An 8890-nucleotide genomic window follows, 5' to 3' on the forward strand; every position below is an offset into this window, starting at 1 on the left:
TGCCTCACGTCGTTTCATGCAGTGCATCCCTGCAGACGGGATTCTGCTGTGACGATCTTTCTGCTGCCGAACTGAGAAAGCAGCTTAACATTGACTGGACACCCACTTGCAAGTTATGAACAATGACAGGACAAAATAAATTTAACATAATCGGGAAAGTTCTGTCTGATGTCCGCTCAAAGTTTACAGCATGCACAAAACTTTCCAACGGACTCGCCGAACATCAGCTAACAATGAACACATTTAATGAATGAGAAAAGGATTTGTACAGATCAAAAATGGACACAAATGGCTGAGTTATTTGATTTATTTCTTATTTGTGATGAAATTAGACATTTTATTGAAATGGGTGTTCCGACAAACTTAAGATTTGGTATATGTGTGTTGCTCACTGGCAGCTGAGAGTGGATCTTGAAAAACAATTAAAGCTGCCTGATCATATCACACACACATGGCACTCTGCCCAGACCTTGTCACCTCCTCAGACTACACCAAACCGGTGACTACATGGGAGCTGACAGGACTGACACATGGCTCACAAGTGGAAGCTCACCAATGATTTCTATTTAATCCACAAGATGGCGGATGCAGCCCCTGAGCTGTTTCCAGGCAGCCGCCAACTTGCTTAGCTTTATTATGCATTGTCAGGCATTAGATTAAATAGAAATCGATGATGCGCTTAAACTTGGGTTAAAGTGATCTGAAAATGCTGTTTTGTGCAGCGTTCGGTCGCAGCGACAAGCTGACAATGGATTGTGGAGTCAGCTTTCATAAGTGAGTATTACATGTGAAGCCTTTACACCCATTTTGGCATCTCTTCACTGGTTTCCTGGATCATGAGCGAGCGAGTGAGCAGCAGAGCGAGCGGACGGTCAGTGTCTGTGCAGACGGCCGTACCATTTGTTACAGCCCGCAGCCTCAATCGGAGTCCACGGTCCGTCGAAGGCCCCAGCCAGGACCGTAGCGCGTCGGTGGATGCCAACAGCCCACAGCTTGCCGGAGACTCCAGCCGGGAGCGCGGCTCGAGGGAGGTCGCCATCAGCCATGGTTTGCTGGATGCCCCAGCCGGGACCGCGGCTTGAGGGAGTTCGCCATCAGCTGCAGCTTGCCGGAGGCCCCAGCTGGGAGCACGGCTCGAAGAAGGCTGCAACAGCCCCGCAGCTCGTCAGAGGTCATCACCAGCCTTCGGAGACACCACCCAGGCCTGCAGCTCATTGCGGCACATTGGAGGCTGCAATTAACATTGGCAGTCAGCCTGCCGTCCCTGCAGGGAAGCCCAACAAACAGCTGTTAAATAAGACAGTGAAAATGGGGCCAAAGAAAGCACCCATGATGGAGGATTTGGAGGATATTAAGAAGGTTCTGGATATTCTCACGGAGGAGGTTGGTGCTGTAAAAACTCAGCAGAAGGAGATACTGGCACTAGTTAACGAAGTTAAAGACTTGCGTGGCCTCATTGAGGAGAAGGACAAATGCATCGCATCCTTGGAAAGGAGGGTGAATGAGATGGAGCAGTACATGCAAATGAACAGTGTTGTTGTATCTGGGCTCTACATCAGACCCAGATCGTATGCTCGGGCAGCAGCCACTGGTAACAGGGGTGAGCCCGATGATCAAGACGAGTGCTCCTTGGAGCAACAAGTTGCTGCGTTCCTGCAAACAAAGGGGATCAATCTGGATATAAACACTATTGAAGTGTGTCACCTGTTACCCAGGAAGAATTCATCAGACAAACCTACAGTCATCATGAGGTTTGTCAACAGGAAAGACAAAACAACTCTGCTCAAACAAGGATATAAACTTAAAGGATCAATGTTTACTTAAATGAGCATCTCACTAAACACAATGCAGATATAGCAAAGAAGGCAAGATACTTGAGAAAACAACAAAAATTCAAAACACATGGACTACAAACTGTAAAGTATTCATCAAATTGAACGGGACCCCAGAAGAAGCTAAAGTGTTGCTGATCAGAAGCATGGAGGAATTAGCAAAATATGACTAAAACATGGTAAGTGAAGGCAACCAACTTTCACAATGACTGACAAACATACAGAACATTCATCTGTGCTTCTGAACAGTAACTGAGATGATACATGGTTATGAGTATCTGGAACTACAACATTTTCAGTATACTGAGCATCATATACAGGATCTGGAATATGAGCTAGATCCGGACACCCATCCATCCATCCATTTTCTTCCGCTTTATCCGGAGTCGGGTCGCGGGGGCAGCAGCTCAAGCAAAGCCACCCAGACCTCCCGATCCACACACACCTCCCCCAGCTCCTCCGGGGCAACCCCGAGGCGTTCCCAAGCCAGCCGAGAGACGTAGTCCCTCCAGCGTGTACTGGGTCTTCCCCGGGACCTCCTCCCACTGGGACATGCCCAGAACACCTCTCCAGCGAGGCATCCAGGGGGCATCCGGGAAAAGATGCCCGAGCCACCTCAGCTGGCTCCTTTCAACATGGAGGAGCAGTGGCTCGACTCCAAGCTCCTCCCGACTGACCGAGCTCCTCACCCTATCTCTAAGGGAGCACCCAGCCAGCCTGCGGAGAAAACTCATCTCAGCCGCTTGTACTCGCGATCTTGTTCTTTCGGTCGTGAGCCAAATCTCATGACCATAGGTGACTGTCTGAACGTAGATCGATTGGTAAATCACGAGCTTTGCCCCCTGCTCAGCACTCTCTTCACCACAATGGTCCGATACAACGACTGCATCACCGCAGACGCTGCACCGATCCGTCTGTCAATCTCACGCTCCATCCGTCCCTCGCTCGTGAACAAGACCCGGAGATACTTAAACTCCTCCACTTGAGGCAAGGACACTCCACCGAACTGAAAAGGGCAAGGCACCTTTTTCCGGTCGAGAACCATGGCCTCGGATTTGGAGGTGCTGATTTTCATCCCGGACGCTTCACACTCAGCTGCAAACCACTCCAGTGCACGCTGAAGATCCTGATGTGATGAAGCCAACAGAACCACATTGTCCGCAAACAGCAGAGATGAGATTCTGTGGTTCCCAAACCAGACCCCCTCTACACCCTGGAAATTCTGTCCATAAAGGTAATGAACAGAACCAGTGACAAAGGGCAGCTCTGGCAGAGGCCAACGTGCAGTGGAAACAGGTTTGACTTACTATTGGCAATACGAACCAAGCTCCTGCTGCAGTCACACAGGGACCGGATAGCCCTTAGCAAAGGACTCCGGACCTCGTACTCCCGAAGCACCCCCCACAGGGTGTTCCGAGGGACACGGTCGAATGCCTTCTCCAGATCCACGAAGCACATGTGGACTGGTTGGGCAAATTCCCATGAACCCTCGAGCACCCATGGAGGGTGTAGAGCTGGTCCAGTGGACCAGGACGAAAACCACACTGCTCCTCCTGAATCCGAGGTTCGACTATCAGTTGAATTCTCCTTTCCAGTACTCTGGAATAGACCTTACCAGGGAGGCTGAGGAGTGTGATCCCCTATCCGGTCCCCCTTCTTAAACAGAGGGACCACCACCCCAGTCTGCCAATCCAGAGGCACTGTCCCAGACAGGCCATGTGATGTTGCAGAGGTGTGTCAACCAAGACAGTCCCACAACATCCAGAGACTTGAGGTACTCAGGACGGATTTCATCCACCCCAGGAGCCTTGCAAATGAGGAGCTTTCTGACCACCTCGCTGACTTTTGCCTGGGTGATGGATGAGTCTGCCTCTGAGTCCCCAGTCTCTGCTTACTCTTCAGAAGACTTGACGACGGGATTGAGGAGATCCTCAAAGTATTGCTTCCACCGCCTGACAACATCCCCAGTCAGAGTCAACAGCGCCCCACCTGCAACGTAGACAGTGCCGGTGGAGAGCTGCTTCCACCTCCTGAGGCGTTGGACAGTTTGCCGGAATTTCTTCAAGGCCGACCGATAGTCCTCCTCCATGGCTTCCCCGAACTCCTCCCAGACCCGAGTTTTTGCCTCTGTGACCGCACGGGCTGCAGCACACTTGGCCTGCCGGTACCTGTCAGCTGCCTCTGGGGTCCCACTTACCAACAAAGACAAGTAGGACTCCTTCTTCAGCTTGACGGCATCCCTTACGTCCGGCGTCCACCACCGGGTTCAGGGATTGCCACCGTGACAGGCACCAGAGACTTTGTGCCCACAGCTACAAGTGGCCACATTGACAATGGAGGTGGAGAACGTGGTCCACCGCGGACTCCTTGTCTCAACCTCCCCCGGGATCTGGGAGCAGCGCTCCTGGAGGTGGGAGTTGAAGACCTCGCTGACACAGGGTTCCGCCAGTCATTCCCAGCAGACCCTCACGATACGTTTGGGTCTGCCAGGTCTGACCCGCTTCCTCCCCTCCCAGCGGATCCAACTCACCACCAGGTGGTGATCGGTTAACAGCTCAGCCCCTGTCTTCACCCGAGTGTCCGAGACACATGGCCGAAGGTCAGATGATACATCGACCTCCAGCTCAGGGTGTCCTGCTGCCACGTGCACTTATGGACACACTTGTGCTCGAACATGGTGTTCTTGATGGGAAAACTGTGACTAGCACAGAAGTCCAACAACTGAACACCACTCGGGTTCAGATCGGGGAGGCCGTGCTTCCCGATCACCCCTGTCCAGGTCTCACTGTCGCCGCCCACGTGGGCATTGAAATCCCCCAGGAGAACAATGGTGTCCCCAGTCGGAGCACTATCTAGTATCCCTCCCAGGGACTCCAAGAAGGTCGGATACTCTACACTGCCACTCCGCCCGTAGGCTGAGACAACAGTGACCTGTCCCTGACCTGAAGGTGTAGGGACGTGACACTCTCGTTCACCAGGGTGTGAACTCCAACACATGATGACTGAGCTGGTGAGCAATAAGCAATGCTACCCCAGCTCTCTGCCTCTCCCCATGGGCAATGCCAGAAAAGTGGAGCATCCAGCCCCTCTCCAGGAGTTGGGTACCAGAGCCCAAGCTGTGCGTGGAGGTGAGCCCAACTATCTCCGGTCGGTATCTCTCAACCTCCTGCACAAGCTCAGGCTCCTTCCCCAGGGAGGTGATGTTCCATGTCCCAATAGCCAGGGGCTGTGAGCACGGACCGGGCCGCCGGGCCACCTGCCCTTGACTGCCACCCAATCCTCTCTGCACCCGACCCCCAAGGCCCCCTCTGCAGGTAGTGAACCCACAGGAGTAGATCCGGATAATCAAGTGGTGTACAGTATGTTTTAAACATGGCTACTTTCACCTGTGTTGAACAGAAGCTGAACTTGTCCAGTGATGTTTGCCTGAGCATATAGTTTACAACATTGTTTGTATATATCATCATCATTTTTTAATTCATCATTTATAAAATGTCTAAGGTATTTAATCTTGCTACATACTTTAAGAACATTGCCAGCCAGTTTAAAAGCAGGAAAATTGAGCTTTTTGTCCTGCTTGGTTGTACATAGCACTCTTGTTAGCACTGTAGGAAGAGAGATACACACTCACTCTGGATCTTTTATACAACTTTTGACAGAATGCTGGCTAGCGCTATAGACCTATAATTGTCCATAGAACTGACTCTCCCACCTTTGTCCTTAAGCACTGGGACAAGCAGGATGGACAGCATTGAATCCGGCAGTATACCATGAATCATAAAGGTGTGTTTACACATAACCAAGACGCGTTACGAATGTCATTTTTCTGTCATTCGTGACACATTCCTGACATTCTTAATGTGACTTAACGCATCTGAATAGGTTTCTTAATAGTGCGTGTTGGTGCGTGATATTCTTGATATTCGTGGAGCATGTTTTTGCCTGTCAAAAAATCTTCCACGAATGTCACACACCACCCTCATTTCGTCTCACGTCGTGGAGGTTGCAACTGAGCGTATTGATCCGTCTTGATGAGTATTGAGGGACCACTCAAGGTCCCAGAGTTGGACAATGTCAGGGCAGCTTTCGAGGAACTGTGAACAATAAATATTGCAGCACTCCTAAGTCTGAAATTGCACACTTGTGAAAATTGCTTAAATCATGTTAAATGCATGTTGTTCTTGGCACTGATTTTTCAGTTTTGATTTGAACCTGCTATTTGTGACTTTTCTGGACTTTGACAAATTTTTTTGTTAAGATTTGTTGGTAATAATTTGAAATGCTACATATCTCAACGCACTGAGAATACCAATAAGCAACTCGTGCTGTAGTCAGCCCGCCCTGTTTGGCTGTTGGCACTGATGTGTTTTAAGTGCCCTCTGTCCATGCTCCTATCCAATTAATTTAACAGGCATTCATGGGAAATACTAGACATCACCTGTCTGGCCAAAACAGATCTGAGTGCATATCCTGCAGCTAAAGCCCAATAAACAGTGATATTCAAGTTATATACTTCAAAGTGCTATGAAATTCTACTGAATAGTATTGTCTCTAAGGCATGTCACTTATGTCACGCCCGTCACACTGATGATTTGGTGCTCCTGAGTAAGAGCAATGATCATCAGTGCATAAAAAACAATATAGATGGTAAATACTTGGTTGTAACAACAGACCTAAAGAGTTCATTTGTTATTCATCTCATGAAGAATCAAACTGCAAAAGCTTTTTTTAAATGTTTTGGGCTTCTGGCACAAATTTAAAAATTCAGGGTGTGGTGTGATGGATTGCACCCTGAAAAGCTGTTCTGTTCTGTTATTCATCTGAAAGCATCTGGCCCCCTCTGCCTGCAAATGCTTAGAAAAACAGTTGCATGTTGTACTTATTGAGTTACTGTGGTGTTTATGGGGTGTGACGGACGTGACATAAAGTTCTGAAGCACCAACTTCAGCCATGGCATATTCAAAAAGTCATAAAAATATTTACTTTTCATATTGATTTCCATGTATTTGATATTGTGTTAGTTTAGAATCAAGAATCAGAATTGTTTGGAGATAAAAAAAATTTAATATCCTACATTTTTACACAGTAGTTCCATTTTTTGTGACTTCACTTATAATAGTAGTAAGCAGAGAATTAATATAGTCATAATGAATGCTTCAGTCAGAACACAAGACTAGTGAAGCAAGATACTCCACTGTTTATTATATGGAGAATATATATTTAAAAAGGCATTACAATAATGGTCTTATTTAAATCATTATGTTTTGGTGATGCGAGCTTCTTGTTTTTCATCTTCTTGTTCGTTAGGTCAGAGTGAGATGTCATCTGCTAGCAGCATCATGTTCCTATGAGGGGCATCAGCTCACTTTGTCTCCATCTCCTCCTCAGGCTGCCTCAATGCAGCTGTCTTTGCAACTGAAGAAAAACAGGAAAACAAGGACAATTTAATCCATGTTTCCTGTCTCGTGATCTGACAGATATTTACTTTCACATGAATGAAAATAACAGCAACATAAATGTTTCTTGTTGTACCTGTCTGAATCAGTCTTGGACTCTGGTCGCTGTTCTGTCTGTTGAACGAGGACGGTGAATCCAGGTACGGCAGAAGGAGACACGGGGAACGTTCCTCCTGTGTATGTCTGTACCATCCTCGTCATCTGAGTGAAGAGAATTTGACACACAGACCAAACAGTTGATTTGTTGAGTATCGCACTGAACATTACTCTTCTGTAGTAACTGTACATTTTTTTCACTACAATCAGCAGCAGACTGGGGGGGGCAATCCCAAAGTTTTAATTAAAATATGAGAAAGATCCTGCATAAACAAACACTGACTGATGAGAGAGAGTCGGTACTAAACATCTCACTTTACCCCCATTTCACATTAAGCTGGATCCACAATCATTCAGTGTTTGTTCCAGAAATGTCAATCTGAACCATTTTCCCAGATGAGACAGCTCCTGATTGTTTACCTCAAAAGTCAGTTGGGAAACAGCTTCTGCATGCTTTGCAACCTCAGCCAGCATGATCATCATCTGATCTTTCACAACCTGGTCATAGGGCAAAGTCTTCTTTTCTGTCTCAGTCACAGGTTCTTCCATGACATGAACCTAGACAAAACCATACACGTGGAAAAAAGTACAAAATTAAAGGACAAGAATCCAAATGTTGGAAGTCTCCAAACAATCGATATGTGACACATAAGATTCATAATCTAATGTCCCTGAGTGGGGTGTTTGTGTGGCTGTACCATGACGATGTCCTGCTGGTTCTTCTCCACTTGGACATTTACCTCATGAGTGTCGTCTTCACTGCTGACATTCAGCTTTGATTGGTCACACCCATTTTCCTCATCTGGAAGAAAAGGCAGATGGAAAAGAGAAAAACAAAAAGGAAGATGTAAAAAACACCCACAGCTGATAAACCCAAATTTGACAGCTCCTTTTGTTTGGCTTCGACTCATACCTTCTTCATCCAGCATTGGTGGGCTGTCTTCACTGGGAATGGATTCCTCACCTTCCTCAATGGGGCTTGTGCAGTCTTCATCCTCCTCCAGACATACATAACCCCTCTACTGTGGAAGACAGTTAACATATAAACTCACCAACTCATAAATTAATTGATAAACCCAAATTTAACAGCTACTTTTGCTTGGCTTCTACTTGTACCTTCTTCATCCAGCACTGGTGGGCTTTCTTCACTGGGAATGGATTCCTCACCTTCCTCCATGGGGCTTGTGCAGTCCTCATCCTCCTCAGACAAACATAACCCCTCTACTGTGGGAGACAGTTAACATATAAACTCAACAATTCATAAATTAATTGATAAACCCAAATTCAACAGCTGACTGTGCTTGGGTTATCATACTTTTCTCAGAGGATGGAATGCTGTACTCCTTCTGGGACTCATCATCTGAACAAGGCTCTTCTTCTCCTACTGGTCTTGGTGTTGCTTCTCCTGTCATGCTTTCCTCATCAGGGCTTTTCAGCTCTGATTGGCCACACTCATTTTCCTGCTGATTGTCCTGTAGGGTCAAAATATCACGCAAATAATCAAAT

This window comes from Thalassophryne amazonica, unplaced genomic scaffold, assembly GCF_902500255.1.
Source record: "Thalassophryne amazonica unplaced genomic scaffold, fThaAma1.1, whole genome shotgun sequence".
NCBI classification, from domain to species: domain Eukaryota; kingdom Metazoa; phylum Chordata; class Actinopteri; order Batrachoidiformes; family Batrachoididae; genus Thalassophryne; species Thalassophryne amazonica.